Source organism: Neofelis nebulosa, chromosome 18 (assembly GCF_028018385.1).
Source record: "Neofelis nebulosa isolate mNeoNeb1 chromosome 18, mNeoNeb1.pri, whole genome shotgun sequence".
NCBI classification, from domain to species: Eukaryota; Metazoa; Chordata; class Mammalia; order Carnivora; family Felidae; genus Neofelis; species Neofelis nebulosa.
In genome coordinates, this window is record NC_080799.1 from 26,847,205 (window position 1) to 26,873,967 (window position 26,763).

The window sequence follows — 26,763 nt, forward strand, 5'->3', positions numbered from 1 at the left end:
CTAATACCCCATATCTGGGGTTTGAGTCTGTTTGAGCAGGGCCCCCCTGCGGTATCTAATGGGAGACCTCCCTGGGGGTGGCCTTTATTGTAAGATGCACAGATCAGAACTCCTTGGAATGGGGAAGAGGTTTACAACACACAGACAGAAAGTTCTCTCATCTCCAGGGTCCCGCTAGGGCTTTAAGTTTTTTTTTAGATTATTTATTTTTGAGAGAGAGAGAGAGAGAGAGCGAGCGCAGGAGAGAGGCAAAGAGAGAATCTCAAGCAGGCTTCACACTGTCAGTACAGAGTCCAATGTGGGGCTTGAACCCATGAACCGTGAGATCCTGACCTGAGCCGAAATCATGAGTCGGACGCTTAACTGACTGAGCCACCCAGGTGCCCCTCTGGGCCCCCACTATGTGTTTAAATTGTGAGTTTGAACTTGAGGAAGCTGCTTGGGTCTTCTCAAAGAGACAATTGACCAAAAAAGTCAGCAAAGACCTCATTCCCTGGGCAACAGCTGAGTGTCAAGGAGTCTGACCTCAGAAAGAACAAACATGGAGCCATCTGAGGAACCTCAGAGCACCCTCACCCCAGGTGAGAGCCAATGGGTCAAGCCCACAGTGCATAGCCAAGAACGATGTCTCCTAAAGTCTGGTCCCAGAACAGTGGCAGCATCGCCTGGGAACTAGTTAGTAAATCCTCAGATCTCCTGAATCAGAAACTCTGGGTTTGAACAGCCGTTCCCCGCCCCCCCCCCCCCCCCCCAGCCTACAGGAGACTCTGTGCCATGCTAATGTTTGACAATGAGGCTTTCAGCCTACTACTCAAAAAGTACAGCACTGGGACCAAGCAGATTGCCATCCTCTTGCATGTCGTTCGAGACACAACATTCCGGCCCCACTTGCCCTACTTGCCAAGACCCGAGGGCACATGTGTGCATGTTGAAATTTGAGGTGCACTGGCCTAGAGTTACCTACCGTTAAGTCAAGGAGTCTCAGGGGCGCTTGGGTGGCCCAGTCGGTTAAGCGTCTAACTTCAGCTCGGGTCATGATCTCACAGTTCGTGAGTTCGAGCCCCACATCTAGCTCTGTGCTGACAGCTCAGAGCCTGGAGCCTACTTTGGATTCTGTCTTCCTCTCTCTCTCTCTCTCTGCCCTTCCTCTGCTCATGCTCTCTCTCTCAAAAATAAAGAAACATTAAGAAAAATTAAAAACAAAAAAGTCAAGGAGTCTCATACTCAAATGCTTTCAGGAGCCAAGCAGGGGATGCACAAAAAAAATGAAGCCAAAGCATATCCAGCTGATTATCGCCACTGGGAAACATACGCTCGGGAGGACCAGAACTTCCAATTTTCCAAGAGAATCTGGAAACCCAGAAGCCAAAGTGAAATTCCCTAATTTAAAAACTACTGCGTGGGTCACACAAAATAAGACCCGCGGGGTGCCAGCTTGCAAACGTGCTCATAGACCTCAGGGCCGGAAAAGTGTCTTATGCTCTTGGCAAGCTTTCTGAGCTTGGGACAGCCCTCCCAGGCATGGCAAGAGGCATGGGACTCCAGAAGGGCTGGGACACAGGTTCTCAAACTTGGCTGCATCACAGAATCACCTGCAGATCTTTGAAAAACACTAATGCCTGACTCCCACCGCCAGAGAGCCCCATCTACCTGGTCTGGGGCATGACCTGAGCGCTTTTCAAAAGCTCCTCAGGTAATTCCAACGTGCAGCAGAGTCTGGTAACCACCAGGCTACAGCAGGAGTCTGCAAACGTTTTCAGTAAAGGGCCAGACAGCACTAGCTTAAGCTGTGCGGGTCACATAGTCTGTCACAGTTACCCAATCTGCCACAGTAGCGAGTGCAAAAGCAGCCATAGTTAACAGGAAGTGTTTTTTGACAATACTTTATGAACTCCCCATTTTCAATTTCATTTAATTTGCATGTTAATGGAATATTTTTTTCTCTTGATTTTTTTTCAGCCATGGAAAAAAACCATTCTTAGTTCACAGGCTGAGAATCATCAACAGGTGGCAGGGTGAGCTTGGCCTTGGGGCCAGAGTTGGCTGACCCCTGAGCCGGAGGAATGAATTGAGGGCATGGAAGCCGGGACTGCAGGCCTTCTCCTTCCCGGTATTTGCCCACACAATCTCCCCTACACAATCTCTGCAACCTTAGTAGCACTTGATTATGAAAAGGTTGTGTTGACAAGGCCCGGTCAAGTATTGGCTTGATCTGGCTCTGGGCCACAGACTTCAGATTGGGCCCCCAATCCTTCAACACCCTGGCAGGATTTCAGGGAGCTGCCTTCCAATGGGCGACTCTGAACCTCACCTCCCCCTGCGCTGGCGACGTCATTAAGCTTTAATATGTAGTGACCATTTAACTACACGGCAGGCACTGTGCTTAGGGCTTTACCAGCACCATCTTGTGTCCTTCTCACATATTCACCTATGTTATTATATAACCGTTTTTTTGGATGGGGAGACTGAGGCACAGAGAAGTCAGATGATTTGCCCAAAGTCACACAGTGAGAGTAGTAGAGCACAACTGAACCCCTGTCTGACTCCAGAGCCTGTTTTCATAACCACTTTGTTTTATCACCTCTCGATGATCTACGTTAAGGACAATCAATAATCCATCGCCATCACCAGTCAGACAATCACACAATGCCAGACACAGCCTTCTCAAGGACAAGCCTCAGGCAGCAAACCTGGTCTCTCTGTATCTCAACTGGCATCTAGACACCATTCAATCTTCTCTGCCTTGAATTGCAGCCAGACCTGGGGCACCCAAGATAGATTCTGCACTCTCTCCAGGAACAAGGAGGCTCACAGAGCTGCCTCATACAGCTGTGCAGGTATATACTGCACAACTCTAGGTGGCATCATTCACAATGCAGTCTATGTGAAGGACAGCCCTGGAGTTGTGCAGCACACAACCCACATAGTGGTTCATAGCAGCCTCGGAGGCTGGAGGTGAAATGCTCATGATTGCTTGGCATAGGATTGACCTTGGATGTTCACTATGACTGTTATTTGGAAATAGATCATCAAAAAGGGAGAAAGGCCCAGTAGGATATGCCACGATGGATGGTGGGGGCGAGGCTGGGAGCTTTGGGGAAGCCTTGGAGTCAGAAGCAGGCTGGCTCCTCTTGCGACCTTCCTCATCCTCCTCCAGTCCTGCCTCAAGTTGCCCTAAGCTGGCCCTCCAGTGCCCGTTCTCACGCTGGGCAGCACCTGGCCCTCAACGTCCAGGGCTGCTGGGAACTCCCAACCAATCACTCAGGCCCTCCCCTTACCAGTGTTTCCCTGTGTTTGCTTTGCTTTTATGATTTGAGCCAGGACCTGTGCCAAGGGTTACCTGCACCAGCTCTCGTGACCATCATCACAACCCTGTGAGGCAGGAACCGATCGAGATCATCCCCGTTTTACAGACAAGGACTCTGAGGTTCAGAGAGGTTAGATCTCATGCACCAAGTCACATAACTGGAAAGTGTCAGAACTAGGAATCAAATTTGGGTCTTTCAGACTCTAGAGTGCAAACTCTTTTTTTTTTAAATTTTTTTTACATTTATTTATTTTTGAGAGACAGAGCACAAGTGGGGGAGGGGCAGAGAGAGGAGACACAGAATCCGAAGCAGGCTCCAGGCTCTGAGCTGTCAGTACAGAGCCCAACACGGGGCTCAAACTCACAAACCGTGAGATCGTGACCGGAGCCGAAGTCTGACGCTTAACCGACTGAGCCACACAGGCGCCCGAGTGCAAACTCTTAACAGTCTTTCTAGGGGATGGATGTGGTGTGTCTTCTGGGTCTGATGCCCTATGTGCATATTGGGCCTTGGGTCTGGGAAGCCATGTGGGTGACCATAACATTCATTGCTGCTGGTGATGATGGGGATGAAGGTGATGATGATGGGGATAGTGATAATGATGACAGGCGTGAATGTGATGATATATATACCTACTGGATAGGGTTACTGTGCAGATTCAAGGAACTAACTCAGGCCAAATGTATCTCACTGCGCCTGTCCTACGTCAGCATTCTGTAAGTGCTGGGTCAACTGGGCTTCCCGTGCCCTGGACCTCCAAAGTGGGTTCCACTGCATTCAAGTTTATTGAGTGAACAGCTTCCTCCTCCAACACTAGGTGAAAGGCAAGAATCAAAGACAAGGAAGGGATAAAGGGGGTAACATTCTTTTCCCTTGGCCCCTCCTTTTTCCAACTAAGCCTCCATTTCCTGCCACCCTCTGAAATCCAGCTTGGGGTACTGGGCCTTGGGCCCAACCTGTGGAACCGAGTCGTTGGGAGGCAGGCCCAGCCTCTGTGTGCTTCCTGGGTCCCTGGATGGCCGTCTGGCAGGAAGAAGCCAGGCCTCCAGGGAAATTTAGAGGCTAAGAATCTGGTGCCCAGGAAGGTGAGGGGCGGTTGCCCCAAGAGTCACAGCCACACGCAAGCTGGGCTGTGGGCTGCCCCTCTCTGTTGGGGGAGATTCGAATCAACCCACACAGTGACCCAGGGTAGTTCCTGGGAGGCAAACAGCTGAAACCTTACACTGTGGGTAAGCCAAGGGTTTCGAGAACTCTGTCACGGAGTAAAAATTTCCACTCCTCTTCCGCACCCACTTCTCAAATAACACCTGGAAGCCGAGGACAGGCAGGATAGGGAGAGCAAAGTGGGCTCTGTGGTTAGATTGCTTGCTTGGGTTTGAATCCCAGCCCCACCATTTATTTACTAGTGCTATGTGACCTTGGGCAAGTTACTTAACCTCTCTGAGCCTGTTTTTTTTTTTTCTTATCAGCAAAATCTAGATAATTACACCACGTTTTGCTGAATTGTTGGAAAGATACAATGAGATCATGCACTGAGAGAGCTTGGTTTCTCCAGGGGTCAAATGGGGAGGATATTTGTACCCTTCTTTTATGATGCATGAGCCCAGCATGTAGGACATGCTTGAAAGACACTGCCTATTTTTATTATTATCACTGTAGGGGAGAAAGCCACATGGACCTCAGCAGCGTTTACTTGACGAACTGAATCACACGGGAAAGAGAAACTGAAGTCAGTTCATCTCTGTGAGTGTGGCAAGCAAAACAAGATGGTTCCCAGATGGAGCGGTCACACCTCGAGTGAGTGACAAGCTTTGGGGAGCCGTCTGACCGTGGAGAGGGGTCACAGGCTGGGGTTTTTAGCCAACTAGATTGTAAGATGCAATGAGAACTCCGCCCCACCCATCCAGCCAAGGGTGGGCCCCAGTGGGAATTCAGGGGTCAGAAATGAGGCTGGAGAGGGGGTCTCAGGGTAGGGGGGCCGAGGAGTCTCCTGGGGGCTGGGAGACATGGCTTGCTCACCACTGTATCTCCAGTGCCTGGCCCGTGGCTGCAGTGGCAAAGCAGAGAACAAAACAGACACGACCTAACCCTCTAGAAGTTTAAATCCCTGCAAACTCATGTTGTAGCATTTCAGGAAGCACTCCCTACATGCCAGGAAATGTTCTCGTTCCCCTTCCCCCTGACCGCCACCCTTCTCCAGGCTCTGCCTTCTGCACGTGTGTTGCATGGAGACCCACTCACTGGGGCCATCATCCTGTGACTGGGTCACCACCCGTGTCACCTAGTGTCAGAGGGGTCAGACTGGCTCCCGTTCCTACAAGCCTGCAAGTTGTAACCACCCCGCCGTCTGTTCTCCACTTGAACATCACTCCTCCCTGGACACACAGAGTCAGGCCCAGATTCTGATGTTTCAACTTTCACTGAGTTCTACAGGTGAAGGTGTTCCTGGCCTTTCAGAGGCTCGGGGGGCCTCTCCTCCCACGGCCCCACCTACCTTCCTTCTCAAAGCCCAGCAAGAATGGTGCAGCATTTCTGGAGTCAATTGGAGCAGTGAGAAGGGTGGGGCCAGTGACTGAGGGCCTGTGGCTCTAAGCTAAGGTGCTGTGCACTTAGCTAGCTGAGAGCCCCTGGGGCGGGGTGGGAGGTGCTGCGGTCCCCAGTCCACACGCCAGCACTGGGGCTCAGAGGCTAAGTATCAAGCCCAAGGTCACACAGAGCTGAGCTGCAATGCCAGCCAGTCTGACTCCCAAACTCAATGGTTACACAAACGGCCTCTCCAGGACTCTGGGTAAATCTTGGTGAGAATGCTTTGAGGACAGGGAATCGTCTCCCCAAGCAGCCTGTGGGAAACCAGGACTCCCCTGGACCAGCACATGGCCCCTCCTTTCACTAGGGAGCACCTCCCACGTGCCCAGCACACCTCTAAACAGTTCACAACCCCTCCTCCATCCCTAAGACCTTCAAAGGTGGCCTTCACGTCCACAGGCACAGACCCCGAAGGTTCTTCCTAGTCTCTCTCACCAACCAGACTCAACATCCAGCCCCCATCCAACTCCTCATTGCAGCACAAGCCACAGAGGACGATCAAAGGTGATCCTTCCTGGGGTGGGAGGTGGTGCCTTTCAACCAGGAAAATCAACAAAGTCCACACACAGCCATGAGTAAGAGAGCCACAGTGGAATTTCAGGAATCAGCCTGCAGAGGGCGGGGGAGCTTGTTTAGGGAGGCCACGCAGCCCCTGCTTGAGGTCTTCCCTGGAGCCCTGGAGCCAGATCGGAGCAGCTCCTGAAGGAGGGTGTTTCAGACTTCCCAGATCTTAGCCTTCCTTCCAGACCTTGGCTCAGGGACGAGCTCCACGGCATATCAGGAGGAAGCAAGGCTTGCTTCGTCCCAGAGGTCTGCAAGGAAAGGGACACCAGTGGCCCCAGACTCCCCAGCCCCCACAATCCTTAAGACATTCCCTGTCAGGGAGGCACTGTGGAGGAGGAGAAAGTTGGGACTGGATTCAAGTTCTGTTGTTATCACTGTGTGGCCTGAACTTCTGCAAATTCCTGAACCTCTCTGAGCCTCAGTCTCTTACGGCCTCGCCCCTCATTTGCTGGGCATTCCCCACCTCCCAGCAAAACCCCCAGGTTTGCTCTGGGTTCAGCTCAGCCCCATAACTGTATCTTGGCTAGGACCCCATTTCCTTAGTGTAAAAAACAAATTCCTCACTTAAAAACAAAAATGCTAAGATTTCCAGGCTTGTTTCAAGTTAATTTACTTATTTAACAAACGTTTATTTAGGACTTACTGTGTGCCAGGTGCTGTTCTAAGCACTTGACACATTTAATCTTCATAACATCACTACTGAGGTGAGAGTTATTATCATCTCCAGTTGACAGATGAGAAAACTGAAGCACAGAGAGGTTAAGTAACTTGCCTGAGGTCACACAGCAGGTAAGTACAGAGCCAGGATTCTGATCCCTGTGGGTTAGCAGGCCCAGGTTAGGAGTCACTGCATCTTTTGTATATTCCCACCAGCTAAGATTTCTTCTGACTTTATATTTTGTAATTTAAATTATGGAAACACATACTTTTTTAACTTCGCAAATACAAAGTGAAATTAAAATACAGATGATGCTTTTATAAGCTCCCTAGACACCATCCCCATCTGAACCTGCTGGTCTTCATAAGTGGTCCAGTAGCTGACTGTAGCCTCCCCATTCTCCTAGTTCTGACTTCCTATGATAGTCCCAAAGATGCAGAGCAAGCGCTTATCTCATCCTTTAAAAATTTTTTTTTTAAATGTTTATTTTTGAGAGAGAGAGAGAGAGAGAGAGAGAGAGAGCGTGAGCAGGGGAGGGGCAGAGAGAGAGGGAGACACAGAATCCGAAGCAGGCTCCAGGCTCTGAGCTGTCAGCGCAGAGCACCGACGCGGGATCAGGGACCGTAAGATCATGACCTGAGGCTAAGTCAGGCGCTTAACCAACTAAGCCACCCAGGCGCCCCTCATCCTTTTATAAAGGGACTCTATGCACACAGATGGTAGAATACTACACACTGTTCTATACCCTGTAATTTTCTTTTAACAATACATCTGGGAGATGGTTCCACATCCATTCATAAAGAGCTACTGCTTTCTTTTTAGTGACTGCATCATATTCTCCTGTGTGGCCCTTCCCACAAGTAACAGTACTTGGCTCCTTTCTGACGGGTGTTTACTTTGCAATTGTTTGCTCTGACACACAACGATGACTATCTTTGTTGTGTCCAATGCAAAGATATCCACTGGGTAAATCCCTGCAGGTGAAATTGCAGAGCCATGGGTATGGGCCTCTTGAATATCGACAGTTTTCCTAACTACCCCCCACTGAGGGGTACCTGTGCTCCTGCCCGCAGGGTTTGAGAGTACTGGTTTCCCCCACCCCATGTCCAGCACTGAGTGTTACCCAGCCATCTGGCAGGTGGGAAACAGAATTGGTGTGGTTTGGCCGTGCAATTCTTTTTTGAAGAATGGTTGAGCACCTTTTTGTCTGTTTGAATTTATGCTTCTTTTTATGTACTTCTATTTAGCCAAATCACATCCTTTACTTTCTTCTTCTTCTTCTTCTTTTTTTTTTTTCTTTTTTGGATGGGGTGCTTGGTCTTTGATTTGTGAGCGCTCTTTATCCATGTAGTTAACTCTTTGTCATAGAAGTGACAAATATTTTTACTAGTTTGACATGCCTGGGCTTATGGGTACTTTTGGTTTTGGTCATGCAGGAAATAGTAAATTTTATGAAGGCAGGCCTAGAAACTTTGATCTTTAAGGCAAGGCCATGTTTCCACCCATTAGGCTGTACTGCCTCCCACTCTTTTTCTTTTTTTTAAGTTTATGTATTTATTTTGAGAGACAGTGTGTGAGCAGGGGAGGGGTAGAGAAAGAGGAAGAGAGAATCCCAAGCAGGCTCCACGTTGTCAGCGCAGAGCCCAATATGGGGCTCGATCCCACAAACCACAAGACTGTGACCTGAGCTGAGACCAAGAGTTGGATGCCCAGCCAACTGAGCCACCCAGGCACCCCAACTCTTGCTCAGAGCTTCCAAGAGGATGTGTAGAGGGTGCCTACTTCTCAACTGGAGGTTCTCTGCAGTACGCTCCTGTCCCCAGCCTGGACTTCCTTCCTCGTTACATGACCTGGAACCTCCTTAATGCTTTTTTGTGCAGAGTCTTGGGATCATTCTCCACCATTCAGGACTTGTGCCTGGACACATGTTCTCATGGGAGCTCCGGGGAAAGGGACAGCCCACAAGAGCCCCCAGGCACAGAAGGGTCTCTAATAACAGGCTTTTTATGGGGAGGGGGTGGGTCCTCAGCTGCCTGGGGCATCCCTCACTTTCAGCATCTCTGAAATTCAAATCTTGCTCCAGACCCTCAAGGTGGGCAGAGGCTGCAAGACTAGAAAGGAGAGCAAGTTCTAAAGAATAAAAAGCCCTGGAGGGGCGCCTGGGTGACTCAGTCGGTTAAGCGCCTGACTCTTGATTTCGGCTCAGGTCATATCTCACAATTCATGAGACCTAGCCCTGAGTTGGGCTCGATGTTGACAGCACAGAGCCTGCTGGGATTCTCTCTCATCCTCTCTCTCTCTGCCCCTCCCCATCTATGTGCACTCTTTCTCTCAAAAACAAAACAAAACAAAACAAAACAAAACAAAACAAAACAAACCCAAAATCCGCGAACTCCACTAAGCCCTTCAGCAATGTCCAGCATGGAGGGAAACTTGCCTTTGTCTTAGGACATACCCTCCATCTTTGGCCTTTGCTGAGGAGAACATTCTCATCGTCTAGTGGGAGGTGGGTGCAGGTGGCTGGAGGGGTCTCATTTGAAGTTTTTCTTTAGGCCAGTGACCCTGAAATCTTTCAGCACATAGAACCACCTCTGCAGGGTTTATTAAAATACAGGTTGCTGGGCCCCACCCCCAGTCTCTGATTCAGTAGGTCTAGGGTGGGTCTGAGAATCTGCACTTCCAACCAGCTCCCAGCTGAGTCCAATGCCAATGCTCCTGGTCCACGGACCACACTTTGAGACCTGCTGGCCCTTCGTTCCCTGGGCTCCCCCATCTGGTATGAGTGAGGTGTAGAGAGGGCTGGAGACACACAGGCTTTGTTCCAATGGAAATCACAGCAGCAACTGCTCCATGCCAGGTCCCATGCTGAGGTGTGTGCATTTTCTTATCTTATCTTCACAACCAACATCGCAGTAGGTTTTACTAGTATTACCTCTGCTTTATGATGAGAAACAAGGCTCAGAGAGGGTGCACAGGGCTTTAGAATCAAACAGATCTGGGGTCGGACCCCAGCTCTGCCACTGACCCACTGTTGCAAGCTCGTGGGCAAGTGCTTACCCTCCCTGAACCTCTGACTCATCAGTAAATGGGGATCACAGATGTGATTCCCAAGGGCACTATGAGGCAATTATAAGAGCACCTGCACGTAGTAGGTATGCAAAAAATGTTCATCCTCCTTCCTGTCATAAGCCCCATCATGATCTCAAGGTCCTTTTCTTATTACTTACTTATTTATTTATAGAGCGTGCCCTCACGTGCACACAAGTGGGAGAGGAGTAGAGGGAGAGGGAAGGAGAGAATCCCAAACAGGCTACAGGCCCAGTGAGGAGCCCAACATGGGGTTCGATTCCAGGACTGTGAGATCACAACCTGAACCGAAATTAAGAGTCAGACACTTAACCAACTGAGCCACCCAGGCGCCCCTCAAGGTCCTTTTCTGTCTCCTCTGTATGGCAGTGCTTTTCTCACTCCACTGCTCCAGAGAAACTCCTATTTATCCTTCAAAACCCACCTTAGAATCCCCTCCTCTTTGTATCTGTCCCCAAAATGTTGTCCTCTTCCAGTTTTTGGAAAGAAAAAAAATCTAGGATAGTAGCATCTGGTTTGAAACAGGAATTCAAAGCATTACTTTCCTTCCTTTCTTCCTCCTTCACTTGTGTTTCTACAGCGTTTATATCAAGCACAATTTGGAGTACAAATGATGCTCTCCCAGGGACCAGGTGGCTAATGTCACCATTATCAGCATCAGCATCATCAACACTTAGATAGTTATGCACCATGCCCCAGACACTGTTTTAAGAGGCTTAGGTTCTTGACTCATTCAAAACCTAAAATAACCTTTTGAGGCAAGTGCTACTTATTATCACACAATTAATTTGTGGCAGAGACGGGATGTAAAAGCTGGCTGTGAGTTTATGTTACTAAGTTTTGTGTTATGTGGTCATTATGAAGGAGGCCAGGTGGGGACTGTGGCACCTTGGAAGGTGCCCATCTCATCTAAGGGGGCAGCCAAATGTTGGGCCCAGAGTTGTCTGTTTCTCTGATTTCTCAAGAGGATCCAGAGATAGAGATTTTTATGTGACATCTCCCACTTTTTAACATTTGAGAGTCATCTAAAATACAAGAAGGAGGGTGAGCCTCACAAAAGCTGCCCATGGGCCTCCTTTGCAACTTCTGTCTCTTGTATCTCCAAGGTGGGGACCTTGGCTCACTTCATTTCTGCACCTTAGCTCAACAGGTGTGCAGTTCACCTGTTGCAGAGGCTTCTGGACTCCTCTGAGCTGAGCTTGGCGCTCAGTAGCCAGGAATCTCATCCTCCAGCCCACTCAGCACTCAGGATTCTCCAGTCTGGATTTGGGGTGTGGACAAGAGATGATGGACCCAATGGTGACTCTGGGTGTCACCTCCACCCAGGGGCCATCTCCGGGTCTCTCCCTGTCCCAGACAAGTCTTCCTACTTAGGGCTGACAAGGCTCTGAGTATTTTGTTTCATCACCCCACGAATGCACTCCATAGTTTTGGGAGGTTGCCATTATCCTCACCCCCATGGTACAGATGAGAAAGCTATGGCTCACACAGGGGAAGGGACTTGTCCCAGCCAGGAAGCGGTGGACCTAGAATGGTAATGCAAGCACCACCCCATTCCAGCTTCTCCCCAGATGGCTGTTCACAGGCATTCCACCAAACTATGGATGGTCTTGGCACACATTCCAACACAAGCACACTCTCATCCCACAGACCGGACCCGGAAGGAAAGTTTGTGTGACACAAATAGGACCTTGGATACTCCCATCTGCTAGCCATCTTTCCTAACTACCTGTCTCCTACTGGAAGTTGGGGGCGGCATTGGGGGCATCTGGAGAGAATCCCTGGATGCCGACCCTTTTGGGAACTCTGCCCACTGGTGCCTGGACAGGCAGAGCTTGTGGCCTGGCTCAATCCCAGGCTTTTGGGCTCAGCAGAGATCGCAGCGAGAGGGTGTCGTGTTCGTGTTTGCCTAAAGACAGGACAGAAGTGTGCATATGTGCACCTGTGCATGTGCGTGTGTGTGTGTGGTGCACACACGTGTGAACCTGCGCACGTGGACACGCGGCGACCTGCACGGTAGCATGTATGCAAATCGTACACGTTCTGTGCGCATGTGCATGAGCAGACAGCTTGTGCGCATGTGCCCACGTCTTGTGCGCATGTGCCCACGTCTTGTGCGCATGTACACGTGTGGACGCCTTGTGCGCATGTGTAAATACAAGCATGTGAGAAACGGAGAGGCAAGCCCGTTGTACCACAAATTCAGATCCTGTGACGTTAGTGTACGACAAAGAACGAAAATCTTTCTTAACCCAGAGATGTCGATTTACGGAAAAAGCTGAAGTAGAAAACAGCCCCGGGAATTTTTATGACCAGGTGAGATTTATATGCGCAACATGGATAACTCTCAAAGAAATGATAACTGGCGAGCTGGGGATGGTGGAGAGGGGGGCCAAGTTGCAGAATATGGACGGATTATACCATTTCTGTTAAACATCTGCCCACAACGTCACTATGCGTTTTAAGTGTAGATCTGGAAGGAACACCCCATGTTGTGCAAGTGGTTTCTTTCAGGGAACAGGGAGGGCAGGGATTGGAAGGTTATAGACTAAGAGGAATGGATGAAGGATCCCTGTGTTCCTTCTGGCATCACACAGTTCAGTTCAGGTAGGTCGGGTCACTGGCAGATATCGGGTGAGGGGCACAGAGATGCTGAGACCTCAGGAGGGCATTTCCACACGTCCCCCATGGACTGTGGGAGGGCTCTGCTGCTAGGGAGGAAGGAGCCTTGGCTGTCCTGATCCAGGTCCCTGGTGGGCATGGGGTGAGGGACCTGTTGTACCTCTCTTGGGAAGAAACTCAGCTTCCTGCCTAAACTTGTCCGTGCCTCAGTTTCTCCGTCCACGCTGCGGTGGGAAGGGCCTGCTCCGTGCTGCCACACACCCTCAGTTCCCTGGTCCCTGCTTCCCCGGGGCACACCGAAGCCAAGCCTTCACAAAGCCAAGACAAGCTCCCAGGACAGACCCCCTCTGGGGAGAGGCAGCTAGGAGCTGGGAACAGGCGTCCTCCCCAGCAGGAGGCCACGCAGACAACACGGGGTCCCCCGGCGCCCCCCAGGGGCAGCTGACAGGGGAGGCCAGGACGCACGCTCTGGGGTCAGACTTCTGGGCTCTGTGACTGTCACCGGGACGCAGTCAAGCTTCACCACCCTCTGCCCTCAGTTTCCCCGTCTGTGAAATGGTAACACCACGGAGCCCCACCGCCCCTGGATGCTGCGTGGCTGAAGTCGGGCTGTTCCGCTTCGCTACGCCCAGTGCAGAGCCGGCGCTCTCGGGTTTCGCGGGTGTCACCCTCTGGGGCGACAGCTCACCCCGCCCCTCCGCGCCCAGGACGCCACGGCCCTCTCCGCCGCCCCGACGCTCTTGGGGCTCGCTGGGTTCCCCCTCTTCCCACTCTGGGAGCTTCTGTCACCCCGCAGACCTCCCCCTGCGCCCCGACGCTGGGTCCCAGCGGCGCCGCCGCTAGCGCCCAGACGCCCCCGCGAGGGAAACTGAGGCGGGACCCACGGAGCGCGCGGGGGAAGGCGCCGCGGCAGGGCGGCCCCTGCGTTCTCCCGGGGTCGCTGTCATACCTGCTCCTCGCAGCGGCTCCGGGCGGCGACAGAGGCGGCGGCCGGGCGTCTGCGGCGCTGGGGCTGGGAGCGCGCGCGGCGACGGGGATGAGGAGGGAGCAGGCCGAGGGGGCGGGAAGCCCGGTAGCGCTCGCGGGCGGAGCTTGGCGGCGCAGACCGCGGGCAGACGCGCGCACGCTCCCGGCCCCGGCCGCTCTCCTCCCGGCCGACCAGCTTCGGCCCCGGACACCCACTCGTGCCCACGGGCCACCCCCACGTACCCCGAGCACCCCGCACCCCTGCTGCCCACTCGCACGCACTCCGCATACTACCCCCCCCCCCCCACACACACACCCCGCACGTCCGGACCCCCACCACACCCACACACGCCCCAATAGGTGCACATAGACCCCCCCCTTACTCGCGTGTTTCTCAGACGAGTCACTGTCCCCGCCAGTCCCCCCTGCACATCATAGGCCACGTACTCCCTAACCACTCCGTCCTACCTCGCGGTGTACCAAACACAACACACGTGTGCACCCCTGTTACTTCCACACCACGCCCCACCCCTGGCAGATTACCCTCTGGGCAAGGTGGGGATTTTAGGCAATTTTGCAAGGAACAGGCTCCTTCTTGAAGCTAATGCCCCCCACCCCCAATGTCCATGAACCTCAGCTGACCTACGAGATGGAATTAGCTCACCTCTAATTTCCCAGGGACCTCCTTCTCTCTGCGTCAGCCACCCCCTCCAAGGTCACTCCTAGATCCCAGTCTTTCCCTGAAGGCCCACCTCTGCATTAGAAATTCAAACACCCTACCTACTGGTTTGGGCCTCTGGGCTTCCTCCCAGTGACCTCCCCCCCCCAACCCGCCCCGTGCACTTCAGCTTTTGCTCACTGCCAGGCTTTCCCCTTTCCTGCAGTCTTTTTTTTTTTTTTCTAACGTTTATTTATTTTTGAGACAGAGAGAGAGCATGAATGGGGGAGGGTCAGAGAGAGGGAGACACAGAATCTGAAACAGGCTCCAGGCTCTGAGCTGTCAGCACAGAGCCCCACGCGGGGCTCGAACTCACGGACCGTGAGATCATGCCTTGAGCTGAAGTCGGCTGCTTAACCGACTGAGCCACTCAGGCGCCCCCCTGCAGTCTTCACTTCTTTCCCTCTCTTCTCTTCATCAGGTCATGTTTCCAAAGATGATCACTTTAGCCACTTTCTTGCCAATATGCTTAACACGTTGTTTCTCATTGCACATGCATAGTGAACCCCAAAAGTCAGCCTTCTCCATCCACCATTGAGAGACCGGATTCCTTTTCTCTTGTCCTGTAACAAATGACTACAAATGAATTTGCTTAATACACACAAAATGATTGTCTTACAGTTCTGGAGGTCAGAGATGCAACACCCCTGAAATCAAGAAGAGGGAGGACTGTATTTCTTCTAGAGGCTCTAGGGGAGAACTATTTCCTTGCCTTTTCTAGCTTGTAAATACCGCCTGCTTTCCTTGGCTTGTGACCCCTTCCTTTACCTTAAGAGCCAGCAATAGGGGGCCAAGTTTTTCTCCCGTACCATCTGTCCAGTTCTCTCCCTTTGGCATCCTTCTTCCACTCATCGAGACCCTCCTGATTGCATTGGGCCTCCCCAGATGATCCTGGATAATCTCTCCGTTTCTAGGCCAGCTGATAGCCAAACTTAATTCTATCTGCAATCTTAATTCCCCTGTGCCATGTAATTTAACAGATTTGCAGGTTCTGGGAATGAGGACATAGGCATCTTTGGAAGGCCTTTGTTGTGTCTACTGGAGAGGCTGAGCCTTCTAGAGGATGAGCCCTGCTGGAGAAAATTAGTCAACCAAGTTTTTTTGTTTTTGTTTTTTTTAAGAGAGCAAGAGTGAGCGTGTGTGCACACACGCACGTGCATGCCATGGAAGAGGGCAGAGGGAGAGGGAGAGGGAGAATCTTAAGCAGGCTCCACACCCAGTATGGAGCCAATTGTGGGGCTCTATCTCACAATGTTGAGATCATGACCCAAACTGAAATCAAGAGCTAGACCCTTAACTGACTGAGCCACCCAGGTGCCCCAAGATTTTTGACAAGATAAATCTGTGAACTTCTAAAGTAGAAATTTTAGTTTATTATTATCGCTTTTGTAGTAAAGAAGTAATACAATGGGGCGCCTGGGTGGCGCAGTCGGTTAAGCGTCCGACTTCAGCCAGGTCACGGTCTCGCGGTCCGTGAGTTCGAGCCCCGCGTCAGGCTCTGGGCTGATGGCTCGGAGCCTGGAGCCTGTTTCCGATTCTGTGTCTCCCTCTCTCTCTGCCCCTCCCCCGTTCATGCTCTGTCTCTCTCTGTCCCAAAAATAAATTAAAAACATTAAAAAAAAAAAAAAAAAAAAAAAAAAGTAATACAATAAAATATGGCATGTTTATTCAATGGAATACTCTACAACACTTAACAAGAACATATTTTATGTATATGAATGTCTATAGACTTCAAAATCGTGACTGAGGGGCACCTGGGTGGCTCAGTCAATTGAGCGTATGACTTCAGCTCAGGTCATGATCTCACAGTCCGTGAGTTCGAGCCCCGCGTTGGGCTCTGTGCTGACAGCTCAGAGCCTGGAGCCTGCTTCAGATTCGGTGTCTCCCTCTCTCTCTGCCCCTCCCCTGCTCGTGCTCTGTCTCTCTCTGTCTCAAAAATAAATAAAAACATTTAAAGTTTTTTTTCAAAATCGTGAGTGAAAAAAAAATTGGGGGCACCTGGGTGGCTCAGTCAATTAAGTGTCTGACTTCGTCTCAGGTCATGATCTCACAGTTTGTGAGTTCGGGCCTGCTTCGGGCTCTGTGCTGACAGCCCAGAGCCTGGAGCTTGCTTCGGATTCTGTATCTCCCTCTCTCTCTCTGCTCCTCCCCTGCTCACACTCTGTCTCTCTCTCAAAAATAAATAAAAGAATTTTAAAAATGTTTTTAAAAAGCAAGAAAGTTGGAATAAGAGAGCAAAAGCAAATACTTTTATAGTGGTAAAATTCTGTGACAGATGCTGTTCCAGGCACTTATATTAAAACTCACAACAACCTCATGGAATAGGTACCAATGTTATCCCTATTTTATAGATGAAGAAACTGGCACAGAGAGGTAATTGCTCAAGGTCACAGAAGCATCAGAGTAGGAACTTGAACCCAGATAGTCTTAATCCATGGCCTGGCCACTTAACTGCAGCAAACTAATTTGTACAGTATGAATTATTTCAAGTAAATTTTTAAAATATCATAAGGAATTTATAACTATATACTGGAAGGAAACCACCAGAATTCATGATATTCGGAGTTCAGCAACAGGATGGGGACCAAAGGAATTCTAACTTTAGCTGGAAAGTCTAATTAATTAATTAATTAATTAATTTTTAAAAAATACTGAAAGCAAACAGTACAAAATGTTAACTTTTAGTTATGGGTGGTGAGACCCTGGGTGATTGTTTCATTATTTTTTGTACTTTTCTGTATTAAAAAAAAAATGATCTCTTTGAAAAAATATTGTGGTCTCTGAACCTGGCGCTGTCTCCACATTTTTTTTTTAAGATTTTAGTTCTAATCTCTATACCCAACTTGGGGCTCGAACTCACAACCCTGAGATCAAGAGTCACATACTCCACCTTCTGAGCCAGCCAGGCATCCCTCCACATTTTTTTACATATTTTCTTATTGTGCTGATTGTTTCCATTTCGTTTCATGCATATTTTGCTGTAAATTATCCTAATATAGGAATTCTCAAAGTTTTCGGTCTCAGGAGTCCTTTGCACTTTTAAATATTATTGAAGACCCCAGAGAGTTTTTGCTCACGAAGGTTACATCCATTAATACTTAACCACATTAAAAATTAAAACATACTTAAAAATATTTTTGATTCATTAAAATATAAAAATAATAAACCCACTACATGTTAACATAAATAAAATGCCTTTATGAAAAATATTTTCCAAAAAAAAAATATTAGTGGGAAGAATGGCATTGGTTAGCAGTTTTGCAAATCTCTTTAATATCTGGCTAAATAAAGGACAGCGTGATTCTGACATCTGCTTCTGTACTCTGACTATTGTGTTAATGTTTTTTTGTTGAAATAAATGAAGGAAATACAGTTTCATATAATGTTACCCACATTGCTTTTGTCAACAATTGCCTATGTCCGTGCAAATGTCAACATGGAGAAAAAGGCAAATAACACCTTAGTATTATTATGAAAATAATTTTTTAAACATTTTTTAAATGTTTATTTTTGAGAGAGAGACAGAGCATGAGTGGGGAGGGGCAGAGAGGGAGGGAGGCACCAAATCCAAAGCAGGCTCCAGGCTCTGAGCTGTCAGCACAGAGCCCGCTTCCGGGCTTGAACCCATGAACTGCAAGATCATGACCCGAGCTGAAGTTGGACACTTAACTGACTGAGCCACCCAGGTGCCCCTATTATGAAAATAATTTTGACCCCCTGTTCCTCTTGACAGGGTTTTGGGAGCCCCACCCCAACTCTGTAAGTCTGTGAACCACACTTTGAAAATGCCCTACTTTATTCAGCTGTAACCATACCAAATTAATATTTGACTATCATTAACCTGCAAAATGGCAATTTCATATGGTTCAACCTGATACGTATTATTTCAGAGGATTTTCCTTTTGGTTCACATGCTGTATTTTCCTGGCCAGGCTCTGGTGTTAGATATTATTGGGGTGTGTCTCCTCCAGGACTGTATTGCCGTGAGCAGCTTTGTACAGATGGCATGTGGTTTGTTTTTTTTTTTTAATTTTTTAAAATGTTTGTTTTTTTTGAGAGACAGAGCACAAGTAGGAGATGGGCAGAGAGAGAGGGAGACACAGAATCCAAAGCAGGCTCCAGGCTCTGAGCTGTCAGCACAGAGCACAAAGCAGGGCTAGAACTCGTGAATCATGAGATCACCACCTGAGCCGATGTTGGACGTTCAACCCACTGAGCCACCCAGATGCCTGCCTTTCTTTCTTTCTTTCTTTCTTTCTTTCTTTCTTTCTTTCTTTCTTTCTTTCTTTCTTTCTTTCTCCTTCATTCCTTCATTCCTTCCTTCCTTCCTTCTTTCCCTTCTTCCCTTTCTTTCTTTCTTTCTTTCTTTCTTTCTTTCTTTCTTTCTTTCTTTCTTTCTAATGTTTATTTATTTTTGAGAGAGAGAGAGAGAATGTGTGTTAGTGCGGGTGGGGCAAAGAGAGAGGGAGGCAGAGGATCCAAAGCAGGCTCTGCGCTGACAGCAGAGAGCCCAATAGGGGACTTGAACTCATGAACAGCAAGATTATGACCTGAGGCAAAATCAGACGCTTAACCAACTGAGCCACCCAGGTGCCCCTACATGTCTTTGAGTCATGATTTCCAGTGTGGGGGCAGCTGGCATTGGGGGGTGTCTAGGAACTATGGACGGGTTGCTGTTAGGCTAACAAATGTTAAGGTATGCATTTCAAGCAACTGTGAACAAAGAGTTTTGTTCTCTCAGAGTTGGCTTGGGTTTCTGAAGAATGAACTTGCTTCTTTTTCGACTGAGACCTGGTCTGAGGGATAGCAGAGGACTTTTGCCAGGTGTTTAGAACTATGCATCATTTGGCCAAATTTAAAACCAAAACCAAACTTTTTCTAGTGGAAGAACTGTGGGCTGAATTATGGCACAGTTGGGTGATTTCATGTCTGGGTGGATTCATGACTGGTTTGGGAGGCCTCTAAATACCAACCCCCCCACTGAAAAAAATGATATTGAATATTTATATATACTAGTGTGGAAGAATGGTTTTCCTCTTTAATCAGGTTAATGCACTTCAAGGAGTTGATAAGATAGTAAAAGGGATCCAAGATCAGCCAAGCCTTCCCTGGTGATCAATGGAGTGTTAGATGCTGTGCTTTATAACCACTATTGAAACAATACTTTGCATTAAAAAATAAGGTAATTTTTTTTTCTTCTCAGGAGGAGTGAGGCACTGAGCATCCATTCATTTATTCTACTTCAGGTAAGTGTATCTGATTTAGTTCACTTCCTCATCCCTAGTCCACCCCTTCCTCATCCCTAGTCCATTTCATTTATTACCACTCCATTTAGGATTGGTATAGTCCCGGCTTAGTAATCAGCACATTACATTTCTCTTGGGATGTTGACTGGTTCAAGGGAGGGAATGTGACCCAAGTCAGGTTAACCATAGTCAATGAAACTCTATACAAAGACTTTTTCCTTTGGAGTGCCACAGGCTTCAAGTTGTTCAGATGTGGGGCTGCAGCTGTGAAGAGGCTATATAAGAATGGAGCCCATCTGGAAAGGTGACAGAGAGAAACTAGGTCATAGTTTCATCATGTGACCCATGTCAAGCATCACCTCAGGCTACCCTTGGACGTTGCAGGTGCCTGAAGCTATAAATCCCACCCCCCCCGCCTTTTTTCCTTCTCAAGCCATCTTGCATTGGGGTTTCTGTTGCTTGCAACCACAAGACTACTAACTGATTCTGGTGAAAATGTTATCCAAACTATAAAAGAAGTTTGGAGGGACAGGTAACATATCTTTTTACAGGATCTTGACGGTCTGGAATGTCTGGCCCTAACTAAGAAGATAAACTAAGACAAACACAGATGTGAAGTCCTGCAGTTAGGCTCAAACAGATCAGGGCTGTGTTTAAGTACAGAATGGGCAGCCACGGCTTGGGACCTGTGTGACGCCCTGAGACAGAGCTTCTTAGAGATGCACTGCCACCTGCAGGTCTGGAGGCCCTGGGCACTGGAGCTCTGGTTTGGTTGGCAGAATCTTTATCCGAGTCTATTGATCAAAGGTGGGTCCCTGGATCTCCAGTCTCATTCCCATAGGCCATAGGACGCTTCGGTGCTCCTCTGCCTCTGACCACAACAAACAGCTGACACCAAGCTGCCCTTTTTGTTACTCTCCTTTCTCTCCCCAGAATTCCCCGGGCCCATGTCCCCACCCCACCCCAATTGTTGCACTACCCCGATTATTGAACTGTGGTGCTATTTGCCAGGCACACGTGTGCTAAGTCTCCTTCTTCCTCCAAAACCAGCCTATAAGGTAGGTTCTGTTTTTGTTCTCATTTTATGGATAAAGAAACAGACTTGCAGATGTTGAGGAATTTGTCCAAACTGCAGAAAAAAACAGGTCTCTCTGAAACCAAAGTCCGTGTTTTCATACATTTTGCTAAACCGTGGAGTTGTAAACTGGTAGTCCTATAGAGGGGTGTGTGGGGAATGGGGGAGATCCAGTTTTCAAACATATTTCATCACACCACATTGCATTAAAACAATTTTGAGCTAACGTTTAAAAGTCAGGGAATAGCACATAAAAATCAACTTCCTGATTCTCTGGAAAATGAGCAGTCAGGAGGTCTGGTGACACAGGCCTTCCATTCCTGCTTGGCCCGGGACAGTTGGAGCTTCAGGGCAGCTGAATGGACCCCGGTTCCCCATGACCCCCACTCCCGTGGTGCCCACAGTTGGTGCAGCCGGCCTGCCTACTTGTCTCCGTCCTGTGGGCATTTGAGCGCGGCTTCCCGGCTGGGCCTCTCCCCTCCAACTGGCCTCAAAAGCTTCTGGCCACTGCCAAGCCTGGCAGTTTTCACTTTCTTCCCAGGAATCTAACCACAGAGCCCAGATCCCACGGGGCACAGCCAGGCTGGCGCTCAGGGCTCACCTGGTCACTTGTAGCACATACCTTTCCATTTTTCTCTGTGTACTGGCCCAGAGAAAAAATTTAATCAGCTCCCAAGAGGCCTTGACCTAAAGGAAGAAGATCTGGGAATAGATTCACAACTTTGCTATTGAGGTTTTCAGTTGCATCCGGAATCCTGAGAAAGGTCAGGTTGTGGCTTGGAAACTTGAAAACACTCGAACACTCTTACATTCTAGGGAGGGAAGACAGACAATAAGCAAATCAGAGAATGTATTTTCTAGATGGTAATAACTGCTATGGAGAAAAAACATTCAGGCCAGAGGAGATTGGACGGAGGTTGGATTTTAGGGAGGATTGTCAGTGTATAGGAGGTGAGGAAGCTAACCCTGCAGATACCTGGAAGGATGTACCAGGCAGAAGGAACAGCAAGTGCAAAGCCCCTGAGGCAGAGAGCTTGCCTGGTGTGTTTGAGGAACAGTAAGGAGGCCAGTGTGTCTGGAGCAGAAGTGAACTAGGAGAAGAGGGGCTTTAGGAAGCTGGGGAGGAGGTGATAAAACATGTAGGAGGGCCAGTGTAGGGACTGTAATGTTGAGTCATTGAGATGGAGGGCCTTTGGAGGGCTTGGGATGATGCAACTTGACTGAAAAATTTTTAACATTTTTTTTATTGTGATAAGATATACATAACATAAAATATGCCATTTTAAGCATTTTTTTTAACGTTTATTTATTTTTGAGACAGGGAGAGACAGAGCATGAACAGGGGAGGGTCAGAGAGAGGGAGACACAGAATCTGAAACAGGCTCCAGGCTCTGAGCCGTCAGCACAGAGCCTGACGCGGGGCTCGAACTCACGGACCGTGAGATCATGACCTGAGCCGCAGTCGGACGCTGAACCGACTGAGCCACCCAGGTGCTGCAGAACTTTCTTCCTTTTTAAGACTGAATGATATTCTATTGCATGTATATATTTTCCATTTACCTGTTGATAGACGTTTTGGGGGCTATTGTGAATAGTGCTATAATGAGCTTGGGTATACAGATATCTGCTTCAGTTCCTGCCTTCAGTTATTTCGGGTATGTCTGGCTAGAAGTTGAAAAGACTCTCTCTGTAAGAATTCTTGAGAATGGACCACAGGAAGCCTAGAGATGAAGCAAGAACAGGGTGGGTGACATGGAGGTAGTGAGAAATAGTGAGGTTCTGGGTTTATTTTTCAGGGGTAGCTGACATAATTTGCTGGGGGATTGGAGGTGGGACGTGGGAAAATTTAGCACCAAATCTTCCCAAACAATTGGGTATTTAATGAGTCGTGGTCACTTTTTTTTGTTTTGTTTTCAGTTATGTGCCCTTTTATTTTTTTTTATATTTTATTTTTTAATGATTATTGTTTTTGTATTGAAGTACAGTTGACACACAATGTTACCTTAGTTCCAGGTGTACAGTGTAGCAATTTGACCACCCTGTACTTATGCTGTGCTCACCACAGTGTAACTCCGGTTTGTCATCATACAATGCTATTCCAGTGTCATTGATTATATTTTCTTTGCTGTGCCTTTTATACCCAGTGATACTTTTGAAGATTTTGAAGCAAGTTGCAAAACAATGCCTACAATAGGACAATTTATAGAAACCATATAAAACAATACAGTTCATTTTAATGAGTACATACATGTTTATGTAAATGCAGGGACAAAGTTGTACAAAGGTACACACCAGATTATTAATTGTGGTTACCTCTAGAATGAAAGGGCATTGGGGCACCTGGGTGGCTCAGTCGGTTAAGCGGCTGACTTCGGCTCAGGTCATGATCTCACAGTCCGTGAGTTCTAGCCCCGCGTCGGGCTCTGTGCTGACGGCTCAGAGCCTGGAGCCTGCTTCAGATTCTGTGTCTCTCTCTCTCTCTGACCCTCCCTCGTTCATGCTCTGTCTCTCTCTGTCTCAAAAATAAATAAACATTAAAAAATAAAAATAAAAAAAATAGGGCTGGACAGTTTAAAAAAAAAAGAAAGAAAGGGCATTAGCAGAGGTAGGATAGTCAAGGGTAATTTTACCTTTAGCTGTATTACTTTTTCTTTTTAATATATGAAATTTATTGTCAAATTGGTTTCCATACAACACCCAGTGTTCATTCCAAAAGATGCCCTCTTCAATGCCCATCACCTACCCTCCCCTCCCTCCCACCCCCCATCAACCCTCAGTTTGTTCTCAGTTTTTAAGAGTCTCTTACTGTATTACTTAAAAAAAAAAAAAAAGTATTTCGTATATCACTCATGTAATTAAAAACTTGAAAAACCCTAAAAAACAAATAAAAACTTGAAAAACCCTAATAAACAGTGTTTACACTTAAAAAAAAAAAAAAAGAATAGGAGGAGCCCGGTTTGCTTTAGGACCAAGTCCTCTCAGACAACTGAGTGTTTTAATGAGTCGGATTCACTTTTGAAGCTATTTAATTGCTACTGAAGTGGCCTGAAATCACTGGTTCAGCTGGGAAAGAAAACAGGAGATGTTCGTTTGGCTCAGTCTACTGAGAGACAAAACCTTGCTAGCTAGTGTGGGGCCACAGCCAGCGACAGGTGGGGCAGCCTTAAAGAAATGAGCAATTATGTGGCCTTCAGAACTAGAGTTTAATAGGGGTGCCTGGGTCACTCTGTGGGTTCAGCAGTTGACTCTTGATTTCCACTCAGGTCAGGAGCCAGGAGTCGGGCTCTGCACTGGCAGTGAGGAGCCTGCTTGGGATTCTCTCCCTCCCTCCCTCTCTCTCAAATTAAATAAACTTTAGAAAATTAGTTTAACCACATATGTTACAATAATCGTTTCAACAACCATAAAATAACAACAGGAACTGTTTACCCTTACATAGTCCTGTTACTGGACTCAGGTTTGGGGGCCCCCACAATGATATGTAGTGAGGCTGTACCCCCAAACCAAAGGCACAGGCAAGGCTTTACTGGAGCTACAGTGGAGCTCGAAGAACACACAGCACCAACACAACTCTTAGGCTGGCGTTCCTGGCCTCTGCCCTGCTCCTGTACACGGTTTTGCTCAGGATTCCACTCCCAGCCAATATGCTAACGAGGTCTCTTATTGTCTCATTGTTAAGTTTAAGTCATTATTTAATAGTGAGGTAGCAAATAACGAGACTGGGAATGCTTACAGCATGCTCCCCTGCTCTATAGTTTCCACGTAGCAGCCAGAATAATCCTTTTATGCTTTAATAATCCAGGTCATAGTGGGTACCCGGCTGGCTCAGTTGGTAGAACTCTGTTGTGTAACTCTTGATCTCAGGGTTGTGAGTTCAAGCCCCACATTGGGCGTGGAGCCTACTTAAAAAAAAAAAAAAAGATTTAAATAATCCAGGTCTTAGTAAGCAAACAGAAAAATGCTGGGTGTGGCAGGACGACGGTAGGGTGGCCCCCAAAGGTTGCCTCTTAGTGGTAACGCCCTGTGTACTCCCCTCCCCAACTGTGTGAGTGAGCTCAAAAGCAAATCTCTCCCCAGTCAAGCCTTTCCATGAGACCACAGCCCCAACCAATACCTTGATGACAGCCTGGTGAGAGACTGCAGGAGAGGACCCAGCTAACCAGACTGGGATTCTTCACCCACAGAGACTGTAACATAATAAATGGGTATTGTTTTAAGCCACTACATGGGTAATTTGTTATGTGGCAATGGAGAAGGAACAGACTAGGGTATTAATTCATTATTTTGAAATTTTATAAAGGGAAAGAGCCAAGCGTATATTATGCTTGTCCTATGCAGGGTAGCCAAATAGGTGGTGTGGGGAACTTTGCATATCTTATATCCATGAAAGAAAGAAGAAAATAAAACAAAATGCCAACACTTTGAAGCTTCTAAAGAATTAACAGATCTAAGCAAAAATCATTTGTGGCTGTTTAGATGATGACATGAGAGGCGATCAAACATTATGCATCTTTTCAAAAATGTTTTTTAATTTATTTTTGAGAGAGAGAGAGAGAGAGGGACAAGTGAGGGAGGGCAGAGAGAGAGAGAGAGAGAGAGAGAGGAAGGGAGGCAGAGGAGCTGAAGTGGGCTTTGCACTGATAGTACAGAGCCCAATGTGGGGCTCGAACTCATAAACTGCAAGATCATAACCTGAGCCGAAGTCAGGTGCTTAACTGACTGAGCCACCCAGGCGCCCCTCAACATTATGCATCTTCTAACGAAAGTACCCAACATTATCTATGAAGTAGTCTTGCCCCTCCCTCCCAAAAGTAAACTTGAATCCGATCAGGTCTCTAGATATAACTACCAATTTATACGAATACGAAATCCAGAGGAACATGTTAAATAATACCATGGGGGTCTAAGCAGCAAAACTCAGATGGTAGGAAACTCTATGGGACAAATGAGCCAGGTTTTTCAATTGAAAAATAAAAAAAGAAAAATAGATATGAAGGAGAATCCTGGACCCTCAAAAACTTAAAAGTAGAACCACCAGATGATCCAAAAATTTCACGACTGGGTATGAATCCAAAGGAAACAGAATCACTATATCGAAGGGATATCTGCACCTCCATGTGCATTGCAGCATTATTTACAATAACCAGGACATGGAAACAACCTAAGTGTCCATTGACAGATGAATGGATAAACAAGTTATGGTGTATATATGCAAGGGAATACTGTTCAACCATAAAAAGAAGGAAATCCTGCCATTTGCAACAATATGGATGGGCCTTGAGAGCGTCAGGCTAAGTAAATAAGTCGGACAGGGAAAGACAAAACCTCTGTGATTTCACTTATATGTGGAACCTAAAAACAAACAAAAAAACAAACTCCTAGATAAAGAGATCCAATTTGTGGTTACCAGAGGCAGGGGGTGGAGGGTAGGGGAAATAGGAGAAGGTGGTCAAGAGGTACAAACTTCCAGTTGTACGATAAACTCATGCTGGGGGTGTAATGGACAACGTGATGAATATAGTTACCACTGCCATAGGTATATCTGAAAGTTGCTAAAGAGTAAATTAAAAAAACTCTTGTCATAAGAAAAAAAAAATCTTTCTTCCTCTCTTCCTTCTTCCTTCCTTCCTTCCTTCCTTCCTTCCTTCCTTCCTTCCTTCCTTCCTTCCTTCCTTCTTTCCTTCCTTCCTTTTTTTGTATCTACATGAACTAATGGATGTTAACTAAATTTACTGTAGTAATTATTTCACAATTTATGTAAATCAAGTCATTATGCTGTACACCTTAAACTTACACAGTGCTGTCAGTTGTATCTCAATAAAACTGAAAGAAAAAAAGGAGAATCCTAGGGACTGAAATATATTTAAGAGCTATTTTAACAATTGTGATTCATTATTCTTATTCGGATGCTGATTCATATCAACTCTGAAAAT

At 47.7% G+C, this 26,763-nt stretch overlaps 1 protein-coding gene and 1 long non-coding RNA gene across 3 annotated transcripts in view; one reads left to right on the forward strand and one right to left on the reverse strand.

The window, feature by feature from the left end:
- The window catches only part of SCNN1B (sodium channel epithelial 1 subunit beta), a 61,484-nt gene extending 47,579 nt beyond the window's left edge, over positions 1-13,905 (reverse strand). Inside the window, exon 1 of the mRNA XM_058710672.1 lies at positions 13,775-13,905. The gene's annotated coding sequence lies outside the window, so the exon portion shown is untranslated. The remainder of the gene's footprint in view (positions 1-13,774) is intronic.
- The window catches only part of LOC131501004 (uncharacterized), a 118,573-nt gene continuing 104,126 nt past the window's right edge, over positions 12,317-26,763 (forward strand). Inside the window, exons 1-2 of one of the 2 annotated variants that reach the window (XR_009256559.1) lie at positions 12,317-12,519; positions 19,713-19,755. This is a non-coding gene — a long non-coding RNA (uncharacterized LOC131501004). The remainder of the gene's footprint in view (positions 12,520-19,712; positions 19,756-26,763) is intronic. The other variant, XR_009256558.1, reaches the window with a different exon arrangement.